This window comes from Schistocerca gregaria, chromosome 10 (genome assembly GCF_023897955.1).
Source record: "Schistocerca gregaria isolate iqSchGreg1 chromosome 10, iqSchGreg1.2, whole genome shotgun sequence".
NCBI lineage: Eukaryota > Metazoa > Arthropoda > Insecta > Orthoptera > Acrididae > Schistocerca > Schistocerca gregaria.
In genome coordinates this window covers 64,712,161-64,735,294 of record NC_064929.1, presented here as the reverse complement: position 1 = coordinate 64,735,294, position 23,134 = coordinate 64,712,161, and the positions used below count along the sequence as shown (strand labels likewise).

Genomic DNA, 23,134 nt, shown 5'->3' with positions numbered 1-23,134 from the left:
TGTGACATACCCAACAAAAGTGCTAGCAGGTCGATGGACACACAAACATACACACAAAATTCAACCTTTCGCAACAAACCGTTGCTTCATCAGGAAAGAGGGAAGGAGAGGAAAAGACGAAAGAATGTGGGTTTTAAGGGAGAGGATAAGGAGTCATTTCAATCCCGGGAGTGGAAAGACTTACTTTAGGGGGAAGAAGGGACAGGTATACACTCATGCACACACACACATATCCATCCCCGCATTTACAGACACAAGCAGACATATGTAAAGACAAAGAGTTTGGGCAGAGATGTCAGTCAGGGCGGAAGTATAGAGGCATCCGTTGGTTGCGAAAGCTTGAATTTTGTGTGTATGTTTGTGTGTCCATCGACCTGCCAGCCCTTCTGTTTGGTAAGTCACATCATCTTTGTTTATATATATTAAAAACAAAGATACCAAGACTTACCAAGCGGGAAAGCGCCAGTAGACAGGCACAATAAAATAACACACAAACACACACACAAAATTTCTAGCTTTCGCAACCAACGGTTGCTTCTTCAGGAAAGAGGGAAGGAGAGGGAAAGACGAAAGGATGTGGGTTTTAAGGGAGAGGGTAAGGAGTCATCCAATCCCGGGAGCAGAAAGACTTCCCGTAGGGGGAAAAAAGGACAGGTGTACACGCGCGCACGCGCTCACACACACACACACACACACACACACACACACACACACACACACACACACACAGCCATTTGTAAAGGCAAAGAGTTTGGGCAGAGATGTCAGTCGAGGCGGAAGTACAGAGGCAAAGAAGTTGTTGAAAGACAGGTGAGGTATGAGCGGCGGAAACTTGAAATTAGCGGATGTTGAGGCCTGGTGGATAACGAGAAGAGAGGATATATTGAAGGGCAAGTTCCCATCTCCGGAGTTCGGATAGGTTGGTGTGGGTGGGAAGTATCCAGATAACCCGGACAGTGTAACACTGTGCCAAGATGTGCTGGCCGTGCACCAAGGCATGTTTAGCCACAGGGTGATCCTCATTACCAACAAACACTGTCTGCCTGTGTCCATTCATGCGAATGGACAGTTTGTTGCTGGTCATTCCCACATAGAAAGCGTCACAGTGTAGGCAGGTCAGCCGGTAAGTCACGTGGGTGCTTTCACATGTGGCTCTGCCTTTGATCGTGTACACCTTCCGGGTTACAGGACTGGAGTAGGTGGTGGTGGGAGGGTGCATAGGACAGGTTTTACACCGGGGGCGGTTACAAGGGTAGGAGCCAGAGGGTAGGGAAGGTGGTTTGGGGATTTCATAGGGATGAAACAAGAGGTTACGAAGGTTAGGTGGACGGCGGAAAGACACTGTTGGCAGAGTGGGGAGGATTTCATGAAGGATGGATCTCATTTCGGGGCAGGATTTTAGGAAGTCGTATCCCTGCTGGAGAGCTACATTCAGAGTCTGATCCAGTCCCGGGAAGTATCCTGTCACAAGTGGGGCACTTTTGGGGTTCTTCTGTGAGAGGTTCTGTGTTTGAGGGGATGAGGAAGTGGCTCTGGTTATTTGCTTCTGTACCAGGTCGGGAGGGTAGTTGCGGGATGCGAAAGCTGTTTTCAGGTTGTTGGTGTAATGGTTCAGGGATTCAGGACTGGAGCAGATTCGTTTGCCACAAAGGCCTAGGCTGTAGGGAAGGGACCATTTGATATGGAATGGGGGGCAGCTGTCATAATGGAGGTACTGTTGCTTGTTGGTGGGTTTGATGTGGACGGATGTGTGAAGCTGGCCATTGGACAGATGGAGGTCAACCTCAAGGAAAGTGGCATGTGATTTGGAGTAGGACCAAGTGACTGTGATGGAACCAAAGGAGTTGAGGTTGGAGAGGAAATTCTGGAGTTGTTCTTCACTGTGAGTCCAGATCATGAAGATGTCATCAATAAATATGTACCAAACTTAGGGTTGGCAGGCTTGGGTAACCAAGAAGGCTTCCTCTAAGCGACCCATAAATAGGTTGGCATACGAGGGGGCCATCCTGGTACCCATGGCTGTTCCCTTTAATTGTTGGTATGTCTGGCCTTCAAAAGTGAAGAAATTGTGGGTCAGGAAAGAGGTTTTTGGTAGGGTGGCAGGTGATCCGCGTGAAAGGAAGTGCTCCATTGCCGCGAGGCCCTGGACATGCGGGATATTTGTGTATAGGGAAGTGGCATCAATGGTTACAAGGATGGTTTCCGGGGGTAACAGACTGGGTAAGGATTCCAGGCGTTCGAGAAAGTGGTTGGTGTCTTTGATAAAGGATGGGAGACTGCATGTAACGGGTTGAAGGTGTTGATATACATAGGCAGAGATACGTTCTCTGGGGACTTGGTAACCAGCTACAATGTGGCGGCCGGGATGTTTGGGTTTGTGAGTTTTAGGAAGTAGGTAGAAGGTAGGAGTGCGAGGTGTCGGTGGGGTCAGGAGTTTGATGGAGTCAGGTGAAAGGTTTTGTAGGGGGCCTAAGGTTCTGAGGATTCCTTGTAGCTCCGCCTGGACATCAGGAATGGGATTACCTTGGCAAACTTTGTATGTAGAGTTGTCTGAAAGCTGACGCAGTCCCTCAGCCACATACTCCCGACGATCAAGTACCACGGTCGTGGAACCCTTGTCAGCCGGAAGAATGATGATGGATCGGTCAGCTTTCAGATCACGGATAGCCTGGGCTTCAGCTGTGGTGATGTTGGGAGTAGGATTAAGGTTTTTCAAGAAAGATTGAGAGGCAAGGCTGGAAGTGAGAAATTCCTGGAAGGTTTGGAGAGGGTGATTTTGAGGAAGAGGGGGTGGGTCCCGCTGTGATGGAGGACGGAACTGTTCCAGGCAGGGTTCAATTTGGATAGTGTCTTGGGGAGTTGTATCATTAGGAGTGGGATCAGGATTATTTTTCTTCGTGGCAAAGTGATATTTCCAGCAGAGACCACGAGTGTAGGACAATATATCTTTGACAAGGGGAAAGAAGACTCGGCCAATGGACGCACCCATCAACTCCGATCCCAAATCAAAGTCCTCAATCTTTCCTCTCCCACATCCACACCGGCTGTTCATAGCATCCTCCTACAGGCCAACTGCAAATTAGAACAGCATTCCACCCTCCACCTCAAAAAACTATCCAATCTCCTGTTTTCCCACCTCCGGAAAGGCAACTCACTCACCCTCCACAACCTTTCCAACAAACCTCAACCTCCTCTCATTGCACACAGACCCAGTCTCTCCCATCTACTCAATCTCCCACTTCCAGCTCCACTCCCCCCAACACCTCAAAAGTCTAGTCAACACAATCTGGAACCACAACACCCCAATTCAGTAGTTAACCTTTCCTCCAAACCTCTCTCCCAATCCGAAACGTCTGTCATATCCAAAGGCCTCACCTTCAGCCCCACTCCCAGATTTAACCAAACTGCCCTTGTCAAAGATATATTGTCCTACACTCGTGGTCTCTGCTGGAAATATCACTTTGCCACGAAGAAAAATAATCCTGATCCCACTCCTAATGATACAACTCCCCAAGACACTATCCAAATTGAACCCTGCCTGGAACAGTTCCGTCCTCCATCACAGCGGGACCCACCCCCTCTTCCTCAAAATCACCCTCTCCAAACCTTCCAGGAATTTCTCACTTCCAGCCTTGCCTCTCAATCTTTCTTGAAAAACCTTAATCCTACTCCCAACATCACCACAGCTGAAGCCCAGGCTATCCGTGATCTGAAAGCTGACCGATCCATCATCATTCTTCCGGCTGACAAGGGTTCCACGACCGTGGTACTTGATCGTCGGGAGTATGTGGCTGAGGGACTGCGTCAGCTTTCAGACAACTCTACATACAAAGTTTGCCAAGGTAATCCCATTCCTGATGTCCAGGCGGAGCTACAAGGAATCCTCAGAACCTTAGGCCCCCTACAAAACCTTTCACCTGACTCCATCAAACTCCTGACCCCACCGACACCTCGCACTCCTACCTTCTACCTACTTCCTAAAACTCACAAACCCAAACATCCCGGCCGCCACATTGTAGCTGGTTACCAAGTCCCCAGAGAACGTATCTCTGCCTATGTATATCAACACCTTCAACCCGTTACATGCAGTCTCCCATCCTTTATCAAAGACACCAACCACTTTCTCGAACGCCTGGAATCCTTACCCAGTCTGTTACCCCCGGAAACCATCCTTGTAACCATTGATGCCACTTCCCTATACACAAATATCCCGCATGTCCAGGGCCTCGCGGCAATGGAGCACTTCCTTTCACGCGGATCACCTGCCACCCTACCAAAAACCTCTTTCCTGACCCACAATTTCTTCACTTTTGAAGGCCAGACATACCAACAATTAAAGGGAACAGCCATGGGTACCAGGATGGCCCCCTCGTATGCCAACCTATTTATGGGTCGCTTAGAGGAAGCCTTCTTGGTTACCCAAGCCTGCCAACCCTAAGTTTGGTACATATTTATTGATGACATCTTCATGATCTGGACTCACAGTGAAGAACAACTCCAGAATTTCCTCTCCAACCTCAACTCCTTTGGTTCCATCACAGTCACTTGGTCCTACTCCAAATCACATGCCACTTTCCTTGAGGTTGACCTCCATCTGTCCAATGGCCAGCTTCACACATCCGTCCACATCAAACCCACCAACAAGCAACAGTACCTCCATTATGACAGCTGCCCCCCATTCCATATCAAATGGTCCCTTCCCTACAGCCTAGGCCTTTGTGGCAAACGAATCTGCTCCAGTCCTGAATCCCTGAACCATTACACCAACAACCTGAAAACAGCTTTCGCATCCCGCAACTACCCTCCCGACCTGGTACAGAAGCAAATAACCAGAGCCACTTCCTCATCCCCTCAAACACAGAACCTCTCACAGAAGAACCCCAAAAGTGCCCCACTTGTGACAGGATACTTCCCGGGACTGGATCAGACTCTGAATGTAGCTCTCCAGCAGGGATACGACTTCCTAAAATCCTGCCCCGAAATGAGATCCATCCTTCATGAAATCCTCCCCACTCTGCCAACAGTGTCTTTCCGCCGTCCACCTAACCTTCGTAACCTCTTGTTTCATCCCTATGAAATCCCCAAACCACCTTCCCTACCCTCTGGCTCCTACCCTTGTAACCGCCCCCGGTGTAAAACCTGTCCTATGCACCCTCCCACCACCACCTACTCCAGTCCTGTAACCCGGAAGGTGTACACGATCAAAGGCAGAGCCACATGTGAAAGCACCCACGTGACTTACCGGCTGACCTGCCTACACTGTGACGCTTTCTATGTGGGAATGACCAGCAACAAACTGTCCATTCGCATGAATGGACACAGGCAGACAGTGTTTGTTGGTAATGAGGATCACCCTGTGGCTAAACATGCCTTGGTGCACGGCCAGCACATCTTGGCACAGTGTTACACTGTCCGGGTTATCTGGATACTTCCCACCAACACCAACCTATACGAAATCCGGAGAAGTGAACTTGCCCTTCAATATATCCTCTCTTCTCGTTATCCACCAGGCCTCAATGTCCGCTAATTTCAAGTTGCCACCACTCATACCTCACCTGTCATTCAACATCATCTTTGCCTCTGCGCTTCCTCCTCGACTGACATCCCTGCCCAAACTCTTTGCCTTTACAAATGTCTGCTTGTGTCTGTATATGTATGTATGGATGTGTGCGTGTGTGCGTGCATGCATGCGTGCGTGCGAGTATATACCTATCCTTTTTTCCCCCTAAGGTAAGTCTTTCTGCTCCCGGGACTGGAATGACTCCTTACCCTTTCCCTTAAAACCCATAGCCTTTCATCTTTCCTTTTCCTTCCCTCTTTCCTGACGAAGCAGTCACAGGTTGCGAAAGCTCGAAATTCTGTGTGTGTGTTTGTGTGTTTTATTTATTGTGCCTATCTACGGGCGCCTTCCCGCTTGGTAAGTCTTGGAATCTTTGTTTTTAATATATATATATTGTGTGTTGTGAAAATGTGACAGTGATACATGGGTTGCAGGTGCTATTAGTGACAAATCTTCTACTTTATCATTAATCTTTTTCTGTCACTTCTGAACGAGGGCCTGTAGTGAGTGCCCCCCCCTCCCCGCGCACACACACACACACACACACACACACACACACACACACACACACACCTGTATTTGAGCTTCATCCTTAAATTTTTCTTCCCCTCTTTTTATGGTGACAGAAATCTAGAAAATTGTGAAAAGATCAGGGATTGAGTGTGCAGTTGGAATTTCTTTCTGCCCAGCTCCATTTGCTACACTTTTCTGTATTGAAGCAAAACCTACCACTTCAGAAGAAAAAAGAAAAGAACTGCAAAATTTCCTATCGGAGTTGTGTTCTAGAGCAACTGAGGAGCGTTATCTTCTAAATATATGTAAAAAATCAGGAAGTGTTTGAGAAGATGATACAATTCATTAGTTTTGCCCAATGACACTGCCAACAAGTATGGTAGTTGTGATATATGATCATGCACATTTGTCACAGTCGCAGGATGCTTGCATACATATGGAGATTTTGGAGACTTCTGGACCTAGAGTATATATATAAACAAAGAAGCTGTAACTTACCAAACGAAAGCGTTGGTATGTTGATGGAGACAATAAAAACAGTAAAAAACACACACACACATTTCTAGCTTTCGGAACCCAAGGTTGCTTCATCAGGAAAGAGGGAAGGAGAGGGAAAGACTAAAGGATGTGGGTTTTAAGGGAGAGGGTAAGGAGTCATTCCAATCCCAGGAGTGGAAAGGCTTACCTTAGGGGGGGGGGGGGGGGGGGGGGGAAAGGACAGGTACACACACACACACACACACACACACACACACATATCCATCCACACATGTACACACACACAGGCAGACATTCCCTCTCCTGACGAAGCAACCTTGGGCTGCGAAAGCTAGAAATTTGTGTGTGTGTTTTTTATTGTCTCTATCAACATACCAACGCTTTCATTTGGTAAATTACAGCTTCTTTGTTTTTAGATATATTTTTCCCACATGGAATGTTTCCCTCTATTTCATATATATATTTTCTAAGGACATTATATGTCTAGTAAGCCAAAACATGGCTATTGGCTCAATGTCCATTGTCAAGCTATCTGAAAATGTATGGAATTGTTAGTGCATGTATCTTTGTCTATTTCTAACTAATATATACTTATTGTTGCATCCACTGCTATAACAAATTTTTATCATCATCACTGTGTAATACCTTGCACAGCTGCATACTGTGGTTGTAATGCAGATGAAACTGTAATGTCTCAGCAGTCGAATTTGTTGCTGAGCAATATTCAGGAAGACCTATTTAATATTTTTTGTAAGTTTGACAGCTTCAGCTGACAGGAAAGTCAATGATGGTATATAATTGAATATAGGACTTATTTATCTTTGGAGCTATATCTGGTAGTTATAAATTCTTTGCTTATGTTCAGTAGCATTGTCTTTGCCTGTAAATTTGTTTTATGCATTATCACATTCTATAATTTCAATCAAGTTGTCAGTATGATTTTTATGTTTTAAGTTGGTTTGTATGTTAAGGATTTTGTCTGGATATTTGTTTGTATGTATGTAGATTTTTATTTCTTCTAAAAAAAAAAGACATTATTGGGCCCTTTGGTGTTATGTGCAGAATTTGCATCATTTTATTGATCTGGGGATTTACATTGTGGTTTTCTGTGTGCATGTGGTAGAAGACTGTGGATGGATTTATGTCGCTGTTTCTGGTATGTTCTTGGCGTCTGGTTTTGAATATAGAATCTTTTTGGCTTACTATACATATAATGGAGATTTTAGGCCAGAATATTCTTCTTATTAACACCTACAGGTATGTTAAATCTTGAAAATATTAGGCCATTGTGTGGGAAAACAGCTGTTTTTATTGGTTTCATAAATATAACAGTGGAATGTTCAATGTATGTAAAATAAAGAGAATGCCACGACCAAATGGTGACATTCACGTAATTACCACAGTAGTTGATGTTTGGGTGGAGAGCAGTGCAGGGTGGTCAGAAAGAGTCTGAAAAGCTTGTAAAGATGTTGCAGAGTAGGTTGTGCTGAGAAGCAGTTGTTAAGGAAAAAAGTTGATACATTGTACTGTTTCAGAGTTCCTTAGCATTGAGGTTGGCCAATAAGGCAGTTGTGTGTGCAAATCCAACCAGTCCACCAGATACAGCTGGTGACAATTGTTCACAAAGCATAGATGATAAAACGAGACTGCTCAGTCTTTGGTTCAATTCTTACTACCATCCCATATCCAGTTTTTGTATCGATCTCTTGTTTGGTTTTAGGAAACCAAATAAAGAGCACGCTTGATGTCATCTCTGGTGATCTCTTGAGTTTGTGCATGTGACGGCCTGATTGCTAACATCAATGCTTGTTAACTCGAAAATGGTGCAACATATCAAATTTTTTTCTTAAAAATTATTTCTCGGAACAACCTATCCTACAACAACTTTACAAGGTTTTCAGACTGTTTCTGGCCACCCTCTATGTAAACTATGTGATCAAAAGTATCCGGACACCTGGCTGAAAATGACTTAAAAGTTCGTGGTGCCATCCATCGCTAATCTGGAATTCAATATGGTGTTGGCCCACCCTTAGCCGTGATGACGGCTTCCACTTTCGCAGGTATATGTTCAATCAGGTGCTGGAAGGGAATGGCGGCCCACTTATCTAGGAGTGCTCGACTGAGGAGAGGTATCGATGTCTGTCAGTGAGGCCTGGCACGAAGTCGGCATTCCAAAACATCCCAAAGGTGTTCAATAGGATTCAGGTCAGGACTCTGTGCACACCAGTCCATTACAGGGATGTTACTGTCGTGTAACCAGTTCGCTACTGGCCGTGCATTATCGCTCGATTGTGTTGAAAGATGCAATCGCCATCCCCGAATTGCTCTTCAACAGTGGGATGCAAGAAGGTGCTTAAAAAATCAGTGTAGGCCTGTGCTGTGATAATGCCCTGCAAAACAACAAGGGGCGCAAGCCCCCCCCCCCCCCCCCCCCAAATGAGAAACACAACCACACTATAATGCCATCACCTGCCAATTTTACTGTTGACACTACACACGCTGGCAGATGATATTCACCATGCATTCGTCATACCCACACCCTGCCGTTGGATCAGCACATTGTGTACCGTGATTTGACACTCCACACAATGTTTTTCCACTGTTCAATCATCCAATGTTTACGCTTCATATGCCAAGTAAGGCGTCATTTGGCATTTACCAGCGTGATGTGTGGCTTATGAGCAGCCACTCGACCATGAAATCAAAGTTTTCTCACCTCCCACCTAACTGTCATATTACTTGCAGTGGATCCTGATGCAGTTTGGAATTCCTGTGTGATGGTCTGGACAGATGTCTGCCCATTACACATTACGAACCTCTTAAACTGTCAGCGGTCTCTGTCAATCATCAGACGAGGTCAGTCTGTACGCTTTTGTGCTGTAAGTCTCCTTTCATATTTCCAGTTCACTATCCCATCGGAAGCAGTGGACCTAGAGATGCTTAGGAGTGTGGAAATGTCGCGTACAGACATATGACACAAGTGACAGCCAATCACCTGACCAAGTTTGAAGTTCGTGAGTTCCACAGAGCACCCCATTCTGCTCTTTCACCGATGTCTAATGACTACTGAGGTCGCTAATATGGAGTACCTGGCAGTAGGTGGCAGCAGAATCCACCTAATATGAAAAACTTATGTTTTTGGGGGTGTCTGGATACTTCTGATCATATAGTGTACTTTCTGTGCTACACCACAGTGCTTAAGTGCCCGAATATAAAGCCATAGTAGCTTTGAAGTCAATAGCAAGTAAATTAGAACAATAAACAGCTTTGTGGAGGAAAAGTAGTAAGCCTTTATTCTCCATAACAAAACCAAATTGTAGTCAGACATTTACGGATGTTACAGGAACTGATATTTAGTTTAGCAAAGCAAAGCAGAAATGCTGATGTCCAGATTACTATCCCAGTTTCACACATTACTGCAGGGGGATTGATATAGCTATTATAATAAGCAGTGTTAAGAAACCACTGGAAATTGCTAAAATTAAACAAGGTCCCAGGGCCTGATGGAATCCCTATCAACTGCAACTGGGTTAGCCCTTTATTTAGCCGTAATAGACTGTCGGTCACTTCAACAGAAAAGCTGTTAGTTGTCATGGATAGGAAGCACAGATCATGCTTGTTTGTTGGGAGGGTAACAACAGTGGTCTACAAAGCTACTGCCCACTATCATTGACATGGACCTTTTCCAGAATTTCAGAACTTATTCTGAACACAGTCATAGTTAGGTATCTCGAACAGGAGGAACGCCTCCGTGCCGCCAAGCGGCATTAATTCTGAAAACCTCTGTCATGTGAAGCCAAACCCATGCTTTTTTCACAAATCTTGAAAGGCACACATTTCACTGTCAGGAGGGTGCAGCATGTCTCCTTGGATGGAGAGTCATTAACAGAAGTGCAAGTAAGTGTGATGGGCCTCTAATTTTAATGTTGTGTATTGATGACCTGCAGACACTACCAACAGCAACATCAGTCTGTTCGTAGATGATGTGGTTATTTGTGAAGAATTACTGTCCAAAATCTGCACAAATATTCAGTCACATTATGATAAGATGTCATAGTGGTGCAAAGATTGGCAACTTCATTTAAATGTACAGAAACGTAAATTTACACACTTAACAGAACACACAAATGGGGCATCCTATTGCATTAGATTAGAGAAACTCTTTTGTTCCATAGATCCATATTGCGGAGGTTCTTATGTTGTTAACTTGTACCAGGTGTGTGTATTGAAACAAAAATATTGATATTGTGTATTGATATGTACCAAATATAATGTTCATTTGTGAAATAATAATATTAGTATGTCAGTGTTTAGGTTGCTTTTTGAAACTAAAGGAAAATACTAAGTGCATGATCAAGTTATTTCATCAAATGTGTAATGATTTTCTGACTACAAACAAGTGTTGTCTGAAAACAGATGTTCCCTCACTTAGGAGCAGTGCTGTTTTCCTAAAAAAAAGTTTGAGGGTACTCTGACATTGGATGTAATGCAGCGAAAATTACTTATAACTGAAGCGTGGGATACCACCCGTCTGCTTTAGCCATGGCGTCATCAACATGTTGAACTAAAAAAAAAAAAATGGCATTGGACTCTTCAGTTGACTTTACGCAAAGAAACCATTTCCTCTTTTCTGGAACCACCTGAAGATGACACAGATACTGTACCCCAACACTGTGCAATGTTCATACCTTGTTTATTTCTTTCTACACATAAACTTCCTACTTCTTTGCAAATTCTGCAGCCAAGTTTTTTTGTTTGAAACGATCAACCAGTCATTTTTCTCACAAAATGCAATTTTTTGTTCCAAAGTCTAACATTCTGGATGATCATTTAGTTTTCTATCACACACACATTCATTCACTGCATTTTCACATGTAGGTTCAGTGCTTAGGTTTATACTTTCACTTTTGTCATCCACTGATGTTGAACTTCCTGGCTTTTCACTCGCAGATGAGTTATTGGCAGTTTTTGGTTTTTTAGATGCAGGAGAACAAGTAAAATAGTTTGTTAGTTTCCTGCTCATCTCTCACCTCCAACTTAACTTACAAGCTGCAACGAAACACAGGACACATTGTAAAACTTCGCACAACCGACAAGAACGAAACAGCAAATGGAAACAAAAAAAGAACAACAAAACAAAGATGGCAATGAATCGCGAAGGATCGTGGTAGCGGGACTGTAGAGACAGCTATTGGTATCTCAGCGTTTGAGCATACGCATATCCGTTTAGCACTACCATCACCCACTGTTAGCGGGCGAGGGCACTACAGGCTTGCCGAACTGGCTGCCAGCTATTCAGTTGTCGAGAACAGTTGCCACAGCTTAGAAATGCTTGAAACAGTCAATGACATCGCTTTTCCCACCAAAAACTGCACTAGTATCGTCCGTATTGCAATTACCAACACTAAAAATGAAGTAAAAAATTTACGTCAGTTAAATAAATCTTTGGCACTCTTCCAAGTTCTCAACATTGTAAAAAAATTACTTTAAAAATTACTTTGTCAACAAAAAAGTTTAGCGGTGCGCATCCCCCAGCATTCCCCCAGAAAAACAGCTCTGCTTAGGAGAATATATGCATACTGTCTGTCATACACTGTTATAGCTTTGTGATGGTTATACAACCATCTTCATACACCTTCAAAGAACGAGACTTCTTAAAGAAAAAAACATAGTGATTTTAAATTAATTATCCTTTTGTAATTTCACTTCCAACTTCCTATAAGGTTTTTCATCACTCTAGTTCAATTTATAGCTCACTTTACATACAGTGGCTTAAGTCTCCTGGTCCACTCTATAATTAAAATATTGTTGAATAGCAGTCGTAGTGAAAGAATAATAAATTCTGTCTGTGCACACAAAATATAAACTGGATTAAAGCAATTGGCATGGCACAAGCTCTAGATCGATTTAGTTAACACTGCACATAATGAAAATCAGTAGTTGTAAATATCACTGTCTTTAAGTTTGTAATAGTAGTAGCAGTAGCACCAGCCACTACAGTTATTGCTGCTCCTGTTGTTGTTGTTGTTGTTGTTGTTGCTGCTTGTTGTCCTGAAATAAAATGTGCTATGATTTCGCCAAGGGGGTTCCCGCTTCTTGGAAATTTAAACAACAATGTGGTAATCTTCTTACTCTTAATATTTGGTTGTAATTCCTTCAGCCAACAAAATTGTCAGTAATGCAGTTCTGTCGTGTTCTAAAAAATAAATAAAAAATAGGCCTTTACAAATGTGTGTGTGTGTGTGTGTGTGTGTGTGTGTGTGTGTGTACCTGTCCCCTCCCGCTCCCGGGATTGGAATGACTCCTTACCCTCTCCCTTAAAACCCACATCCTTTCGTCTTTCCCTCTCCTTCCCTCTTTCCTGATGAAGCAACCGTTGGTTGCGAAAGGTTGAATTTTGTGTGTATGTTTGTGTGTCTATCGACCTGCCAGCACCTTTGTTTGGTAAGTCACATCATCTTTGTTTTTAGATATAAATAATGTAATTAGGTATAAATGAAATCACTTCAAAATGGAACACTCTTTGAAATTACCATAATATGTACACACTCTCTCTCTCTCTCTCTCTCTCTCTTTCTCTCTCTCTCTCTCTCTCTCTCTCTCTCTCTCTAGAATAAGCACATAATTATTTTCACATTTCTTCATACAAAGACAGTATATTGCACATGGATGCAATGGAGATAAGTTGAAGGCTTGCCTCTTTATACACTTTGCTCTGGTATTTGAACAAATAGAAAAATTTGTAAAAATGAAGTTGCAAATGAATTTAAATTCTCTCTTTTTGAGCAGTGGAGCAAAAGTCATTCTTGATGATGGTGCACATCCTTCCCACTGCATCTGATACGGATCTACAAAGGACACAGTGATTTCAGAATAAAATTGGCTCCTGAAGTTTTCACCATTTACAAGCTGTAGTAATTTAACATCACCATCACTTCTGTATAGATTTTATCTGACAGAAGCAAGAGTAGTAGATTCACAATTTGAAGACACTGGCCATATCATACATAATTTACGCTTGCTGAACGTGGTCACAAGTCATAGTTAAATGATCCACACATAATGTCAGATATGCTCTTTGCTTATAGCAAAATGAAGTCAGTGGCAGAACAGGAATTGTGTTTGGCACATTATGTCTGTGTTCCATGATCTGCTGAGCTCACGGTTGCAGTTAGCTTTTCTGAAATAAATATTAAAAAAACCATAAGACACATACAATTTAATAATTGTGGAGAGAACATTTATCTATAAGAGGAAACAAGAATGTAAACCTTTAACATATTTCATTATAAGTGAAAATTATATGTACTACGGAGACACCTACACGGACTGTTTGCTCAGTTAGACAGAGACAAGAAAAGAAGTGAGTTTCAATTTCCTGAGAGCAGCTCAGTTGTTTGTAAAACATATGAAAATACAGTTCCGTCAAATCATTTCATCCATAGGCTGATTTTTCTGATTTTGTTGGTGTGAATTTACGGTTTATACATGTTTAATTACATTTTTCTTAGACAATTTAAAACATTTCTTTAATAAAAGAGCGCACATTCATGCAAGAAAATTATTTTGAAATACTTTTATACTTAAAAAGGTATGACATTCTTCAAGTAATGCTTCGTTTCCTATGTCAGGTCAATAATACAGTTAAAAAAACAACTTGTCTCCTCCACAGCTCACTACCAACCTCTCAGAGAGAGAAACATAACCAATGACATAAAAATCTTAATTAGACAGACCGTAGAGTATCATTTGTATCAGAATTTGTCACAGATGAAATATTTGTAGAATAGTTAACATCAAACAAAAAATTACAGTGAGTTTTTAACAGCTTTTTATGTTAACATCAAAATTCTCTTCTGATAACTGGCAAATGGAAACAATTAGTTACATATGATCGTCAGTGTTTCTCCTTAGTAACTCGAAAATGCAGAGACATAGGCTTTCAGAAATAAAAGTAGATAAACAAATGTGACATAAGAAATATGAGTCCCCAAACATAGAAATAAATTGATAAACGGTCATTGAGAAAATTGATTTACCAATGTTACAAAATATTATAAGAGCAAAATATGTATTGAGTTGTACGTTAGTTATAGCCATACTGCCTTGGACTGTACTCCATATACCCTCCCCTCACCCACAATACCATGCCCAAATTTGCACAAGACTGTAGGATCCTATGAATTATAGTTTCTCCTTTTACATTAATTTCTATCTTCAGTTAATTAACCAGATTTTAACTGTGAAAAATATAACTTGCTTATATCAGATAATTTCATATTCTCTAAGTTGATAACAGCATAGGAACATATTTTCAAAAGTATTACAAAAATAATTTACTGGCGTTCCTAATCTTTATGATATTGAAGCTCCTAAGAATTGAGAAGCTTAAGTAATAATTCTGTTGGGTGGTCTTTTGAAGAAACCATAAAAAAATGTAACACTGGTTTAAATCTCGTTATATTTTCTTTCAGTGTAAATTTCTTATTGACTCACATAGTTGTCAAAGTACAAAAGAAATGGTACTTAGAATTTTATCCAGTCAGTAAGAAAAAATTATTTATGTTCCTCAAGAATAGTGATGATTCTGTAGTAACTTCACACCTGGCAAATTCCTTTGCAATAAATCTGATTTCGTTTTCTGTTGGAAATATGAACAGTAACTACATGTTACTATCTTCAACATTCATGACTTTTCTCAATTTTTAACATTTATACCACAGAAATAATTTTAATTACTACTGTGAAATCGCTGTATTAACCTATGCATTGATTGACTTACTTTTACATAATTCTTTACACGACACAGAGGAAAGAATGACAGTAGAAGATATTTCGCAAAAATAAGTAGATGAGTCAGAGAAAAACATGCAGTATAGAAATCAAAACCACTGAAATTGTACTGCAAGAGCATTGGATCCCTGGATTTCTTAATCCCATGTCACACAAAGTTCATGTGGAACACTGAGGGCATATTTGCGAGTCTGTTCCCAAGACTGCTGACAAATGAGGCTTGGGAACACAGTAAGACAGCCAGAAAAAGTATGTATGCATCACAGGGATCCCTGCTTCTGAAACATTGCTGTAAATTTTTGTTTCATGTTTACATTCCCAAGAATTCTAATAAATGAGACTTGGGTACTTCATACGACAATAACAATAAGAAATGTTTGTGATTCGTAGTGACAAATGTGGTTTCTCACATAGGTGAATAGTATCTAATTGAAATATGGCTTTGTTCAAATGTAAATTTTATTGAAATGCCACAGCTTAAGATGAGAATTGTGTTTTTAGTTTAAGAGTACATTATGTACCATGCATACAGCTCGAAATGTGAATACTTCTTTATTAGAAATAACAAATTTTCCATTTTTCTGGAGTGGACAGTATGATTTTCAAATTCTGGGAAAGGTTTTCCTTGTTTTCTGAAAGGTTATAAGTTTACAAAAAGTCAAAATTCTATCAGACACCTGCCGTAGTCAAAATTCTTCATTCTTTCTAAAATTTGTATATCTTGGATACGTATTACTTTCAGACTTCTTTTTATTTTCTGTAATTTTCTTTCCACTATTTCCTTGTTTAAATGGGATCACTGTATTTACCTGCATCAATTAAAATCCTATCTTCTTGACTTTTTTTACTAATTTAGTTTGTTTCCCAGTAGCTCCTCTAAGGGCATTTCCAGAAAGACATTCTACACATAAGTTTTCTCTTTTTCCTTCTACACAGTCTTTCCCGTTTATGATTGTGTCCCTAAATTTATCTGAAATTCCACAAATAGTTGTTTTAATTTTTACTGAATTGCATTTGAAGTGGAACTAAATTATAACGAATGGATTGTATCTAAGGAGGGAGTCATTTCATTGAAATAAAAGCATAAAAAATAGAAGTACCTTAAAGGAACTTTGCTCTTTTTCTTATTTATTTCTGTGCCTCTTAAACAAGTGAAGAGTGAAATATCCACATAACTTGGATATGGCATCAGACTTGGCTATACTAAGTGATTGCTTCAGTTTCACATACATAACATATGAAGTGTAACCCTCAGTTTAGGCAGACAGTGTTTCCACTCCTAACAACAGTGGCTGACAATTTATTTTGCTACACAAGGTATTGTGGAAGTATTAATCTTTAATTTTGTCCGTGGGATCCTCAGAAAGCATAAAAATTTCGAATTTTAGTTTTTGAAGTTTGATTGCCACTGCAACTGCTAAAGAATGACACAGAAGCTAAAAATTTCATATAGACGTATGCCCTATTCCAAATGATTTCCACGATAGCACACATTTAATGTTAAGTTCGCATACTTATCTTGGATAACTCTTCCTGTAGTCAAACCATGCCACATTACAAAGTTAAACTACATTAAATACTTTACAAAAAAGGGCCTATTCATTTTCTCTCTAAAACTACCGATTTACTCGAATCTAAGCTGCACTTTTTTTCCGGTTTTTGTAATCCAAAAAACTGCCTGCGGCTTAGCATCAAGTGCAAAGTAAGCGGAAGTTCTGAAAAATGTTGGTAGGTGCCGCCACAACTAACTTCTGCCGTTGAATATATGTGACGCTACACAGGCATGCCAAAACCTCTAAGTCAGTAAATAAATTAAAAAAAAAGAAAGAAAAAAAGATGGAAGACGAGCTTTTTTCTCTGCCCTGAGTATTGACCACTGCATTTTCATACATTATCCAACGAAGTAAATGCAAATTCTGTATTGTTCATCTTCGAATGTAGCAGCATTTCAATATCCTACAAAAATCCGACTGGCAAGACTGTTTGGGATGTTTATCAAGATGGGAAACTCTACGTTCTGAGTTTTTTTCCTACATTTGACAGGAGATGGTTTCTAATGAGAACTTTTATGAATTATGAATCACATGCAGTATTCTCTTCACCATAAGAATAATACGAATATAAATATTTTGCTATGTATTCTTTCATGTTTGTTGCTACTTCATTTAAATTCTGCCTGCCTAGTAAACTACGAAAGCAGAGTGAGACAACAGCAAATGCAGAAGAATATACGTATCATGTCATGTTTATATTTGTATTATTCTTATGCCTAATAGTGCATTAATTGTGGTCCCAGCGATTCAGCTCCGACGACGGGGTGAAAGAACAGGTTCATAACTTTCTGAACAGCATGACGGCGAGCTGGTATGACATGGGCATACAATAACTGCCACAGTGTCTACAAAAATACATCGACAGAAATGGTGATTATGTCGAAAAACGGTTAAATCTTCAAGCTGTAAACTGATGTAAACCATTGTAGAAATAAACAGGTCTATGTACTTATAACAAAAATAGGAGACCTTACTTTTGGGATTACCCTCGTATATTGGCACACTGAATAAAATGAACATGCTTTCAGGGGGTGGGGGGGAATGTTGCATTACTTATTGAACGCCCCTCATAATAGTAGGATGCTTAGAAACAGACAGGAAAAAAAGTAATTGGAAAAGGGACTTAGGTTGGAAGAGCAACACTGCATTGGAATGTCATAAAATAAAGCATCAATGTGTGTGTTTCTTATGTGATATTTGGTGTTGGTAGTGTGTTCTCTGTTGCTGGTATGAAGGCCTGAACAAACTATAACGACACTGGATATTGGTGGAACCAGTACTGGAATTATGCATAGGCATGGTAAGATCGGGCCTAGGTGCCAGTATATCTTCACCGGTATTTACTTTTTTGGTAACCGCCACTTACTTTTTTGGTAATCTTGGTGAGAAATGAAAATGTGGAAAGCGGGGCAGCAGCACTTTTGCTGCCATATTATTTGGTTTGTTCTTTGTGTTAAGTTGGAGGGTGATTATAAGCTGTAGTATAAAATATCACTTTGGTGAAGGGATGTGTTCCCCAAAACAAACAAAAAAGCACAGGCATTTTTCGAACCAGTGATGATGATCACAAAAAAGTTTATTTTAGTAATGAATATACTATTTGGATATAAGTTTTATTTATGTGCATTTATCGGGAGATGAATGGACGTAGCAGATCTGCAAACTGGGATTACAATAAATGTCTTAACAAGTTCACAGTACCTGCTCGTCAAGAAGTTTATTCAGTGTTGTCAGTTACTGTCTCAGAGATATTGCGTGTGTCACAGAGGAAGAGCGGCTGTTACAGTTGCTGTGACGTCACGGGGACAAGAAAAACTTGTTACACGCGACTCAATTGAAATCTGTTAAAGTAAGACAGGTCGTTTTTGGAGTGGTCATCCTTGTCAATGTATTGTGATTTTCCGTATGATAAAGTATTTTTGTATCACACAATCATTGTAAACAAGAGTGCAATATATGATACATTGTTTATCAGAAGAATCACATTTATTTCAAGAACTGGATGTTGGATTTGTACCCGTAACTTCCTCGAGTAACTTCAGGACTTTGAGAAAAGAAGTTCAATCAGAAGAGGTTGTTGAGTGTGCTAGAATAATAATGTGAGCAAGATTAAATAACTGGAAGTCTTAGCTCCTAATTGGTATTTACTTTGCCTCCTGATACAGTGGTAACAAGCCGGTGGAACATCATACAGCGTTGTTTGTTGTAAACCCAGCTCTGGCTGTGAGTTGCAGAATGAATACCCTGCATGTACCAGAGTTCAAACGATATGTTGAACAGTGTACTAGCAATGAGTGATGGAGATTACAGACATAGTGTACAGGTGGGCTCTGTAGCTCCACCTTATTTTGCAGCTGGAGAGGTTGGTGTTATGCCAAGACTACCATGCAAGGGCGGATTCATAGCAACAGTTACTGGTCCTCCGCTGTGCTTCTCAGAACTCTTGCTTCGGCGGTATAATGCCCAACCACATGTGGTAATGGATCTGTACCTGTAACGCTTCTTTAGAGAGAGGAGTATTGTGCCTTCCCTGACCAGGCATGTTACTCCCCACTCATGTCTTGGGTATGGCGGATTGGCAGCTAGTTTGTCAGTCCATAAAAACAAAGATGATGTGATTTACCGAACGAAAGCGCTGGCATGTCGATACACACAAAATTCACGCTTTCGCAACCAACGTTTGCTTCGTCAGGAAGAGGGAAGGAGAGGGAAAGACGAAAGGATGTGGGTTTTAAGGAAGAGGGTAAGGAGTCATTCCAATCCCGGGAGCGGAAAGACTTACCTTGGGGGAAAAAAAGACAGGTGTACACTCGCGCGCGCGCAAAAACACAAACACAAACACACACACACACACACACACACACACACACACACACACACACACACACACACACAAGCAGACATATTTAAAGGCAAAGAGTAAGGGCAGAGATGTCAGTCGAGGCGGAAGTACAGAGGCAAAGATGTTGTTGAATGACAGGTGAGGTATGAGTGGCGGCAACTTGAAATTAGCGGAGGTTGAGGCCTGGTGGGTAACGAGAAGAGAGGATATACTGAAGGGCAAGTTCCCATCTCCGGAGTTCGGATAGGTTGATGTGTGTGGGAAGTATCCAGATAACCCGGACGGTGTAACACTGTGCCAAGATGTGCTGGCCATGCACCAAGGCATGTTTAACCACAGGGTGATCCTCATTACCAACAAACACTGTCTGCTTGGGTCCATTTATGCGAATGGACAGTTTGTTGCTGGTCATTCCCACTTAGAAAGCGTCACAGTGTAGGCAGATCAGTTGGTAAATCACGTGGGTGCTTTCACACGTGGCTCTGCCTTTGATCTTGTACACCTTCCGGGTTACAGGACTGGAGTGGGTGGTGGTGGGAGGTTGCTCCTACCCTTGTAACTGGACACGGTTACAAGGGTAAGAGCCAGAGGGTGGGAAAGGTGGTTTGGGGACTTCCCCTAGATGATGTAACTTACCAAACAAAAGCGTTGGTATGTTGATAGATACACAAACACACACACACAAAATTCAAGCTTTCTCAACCAACGGTTGCTTCATCACGAAAGAGGGAAGGAGAGGGAAAGACGAAAGCATGTCGATTTCAAGGGAGAGGGTAAGGAGTCATTCCAATCCCGGGAGCAGAAAGACTTACCATAGGGGGGAAAAAAAAGACAGGTATACACTCACGCATGTGTGCACGCACGTGTGCACGCGCGCGCGCGCACACACACACACACACACACACACACACACACACACACACACACACACACACACACACACACACACACACACACACACATATACAGACACAGGCAGACATATTTAAATACTAAGTGGTTGGGCAGAGATGTCAGTCGAGATGGAAGTACAGAGGCAAAGATGTTGTTGAATGACAGGTGAGGTGCGAGGGGCGGCAACTCGAAATTAGCGGAGATTAAGGCCTGGTGGGTAACTGGAAGAAAGAATGTATTGAAGGGCAGGTCCCCATTTCCGGAGTTCTGTTAGGTTGGTGTCAGTGGGACCAACCTATCAGAACTCCGGAGATGAGAAGTTGTCCTTCAGTACATTCTTCCTACTACCTACTGGGCCTTAACCTTCGCTAAATTCAAGTTGCCACCCCTCGTACCGTACCTGTCATTCAACATCTTTGTCTCCGTACTTCTGCCTTGACTGACATCTCTGCCCATCCTCTTTGCATTTACATATGTCTGCCTGTGTCTGTATATGTACGGATGTGTGTGTGTGTGTGTGTGTGTGTGTGTGTGTGTGTGTGTGTGTGTGTGTGTGTACCTGTCCTTTTTTCCCCCCTAAGGTAAGTCTTTCTGCTCCCAGGACTGGAATGACTCCTTACCCTCTCCCTTGAAACCCACATCCTTTCATCTTTCCCTCTCCTCCCCTCTTCCCTGATGAAGCAACCTTGGGTTGCAAAAGCTTCAAATTTATGTGTGTGTTTTCATTGTGTCTATCAACATACCAGCACTTTCTCGTTTGGTAAGTTACAGCATCTTTGAGGGGGGAGGTCGGAGCAGGGTAGGCGAGCCTGACTTCCCTAGGAACAAACTGTGTCCTCTGATGCCACATGTCATGTGCATGTACTGATGTCAATAAATATTTGAAGACTGTAGTCTTACAAGTCTTTAGTAGCCTAAATAAACACTTGTGAGAGGTCAGCCGTACTACACATTCAGTAAGTAATTCAACACTTATTTTTTGAAAGCAGGTTGATTTTAATCACGATTCAAATGCACAATATTATTCCCCATTATTTTGGCTATAAAACACTGTTTTTCAACATAATCTCCATTCAATGCAACGGCATTACACCACCTTACTGAGAGGGCCTGTATGCCCACATGGTACGACTCTACAAGTTGACGTCGGACTCAACATCTTGCTGCATCCTTACTATCCACTTAGTGCTTCCTGTAGAGTGCATCCTTCATTGGGCGAAACAGATGGAAGTCTGAAGATTCCAACATTGCAGGAGTCACAGCTATGTGTGACTAACTGGCACGGGGGAGATGTTGCAATGATGAAAGGTGCCTCATCTGATGACTCACCGTACTTTTGTTCGTTGCCAGGTCTCTGTAGATATTGTGCAGGTGCCTGTGGGACTACATGTAGCTCTGCCGCCTATCGGAACTTCATGAAACTGCAGGAGCTGAAACGGGAATACAGGATGTGTCAAAAAATGTATATACACTTTGAAGTGTCATAGAAAATTTATTTCCCGTTCTACAATGTTAAATTTCTGGAAATGGAAAGCTTAAAGTCCAATTGGAAAAATAAATGTACTTTGCAAATGTTATTAATATTCAAACTGGTGGCCTTCAGCATCAATACATTTCTGAGTACGAGTCACCACTGATTCCGTATATCATACCAAAGAGTCCAATGAGATTTCTGCACACACTGCCTGAATCTCATTCCAAAGTGTGTCCAGGTTACGTGATTTACGTTTGTACACCTCATCTTTCGCTGTGCCCCATAAGAAGAAATCCAGCGGCGTGAGGTCTGGGGAGCGTGCAGGAAACCAGATTGGTCCCCTCTGTCCTATGCACTGGCCTGGCACATTGTGATCCAGGTATGCTCGTACGTCCCTATGATAGTGTGGTGGGCCGCCATCATGTTGGAAATGACTCATCACAGTATAACGCAGGAATGGCAGGGAATATGGAGTCAGCAAGCATTGTTAGGTATGTTTCTCCAGTAACAGTACCTTCAAAGCGGAAAGGCCCAATGAGCCCCCTTGCAGACAAACCACACCACACATTTACACTAGGCAAATTCACAGCCTTTTCAACTGTAATGTGACGATTATCTTCAGCCTAGTACACACAATTGTGCCATTTGACAGTTCCATTGAGTTTGAATTGGGCTTCATACGACCAAATTATGCTACCCATAAATCCCGGTTCACGTCTCACCATCTCCTGAACACATTCACAAAATTCTAACCTTCGATGTGGATCGTCATCACTTAGCTGTTGCACCAGCCTTGGAATGTACACACGAAACTTGCCTTTCTTCAGAGTGCGTAGCACACTACTAGCACGTGCCGCTTGCCTTGAAGATTTTTGAGGCGAAAGCTGAAACAGTTCCAAGACCGTAGTTGTGGAATCATCACTTGCAGCTGTATGAGGACACCCTGATCGACCTTTATGCACATGACACACTGTTCCAGACTCACTTCTCCACTGTCTTCGAACTGC

At 41.8% G+C, this 23,134-nt stretch overlaps 1 protein-coding gene across 5 annotated transcripts in view; it reads left to right on the top strand.

Moving 5' to 3' along the window:
* The window catches only part of LOC126293291 (F-box/LRR-repeat protein 7-like), a 137,573-nt gene that overhangs the window by 60,349 nt on the left and 54,090 nt on the right, over positions 1 to 23,134 (top strand). The gene's annotated exons all lie outside the window — the stretch shown is intronic.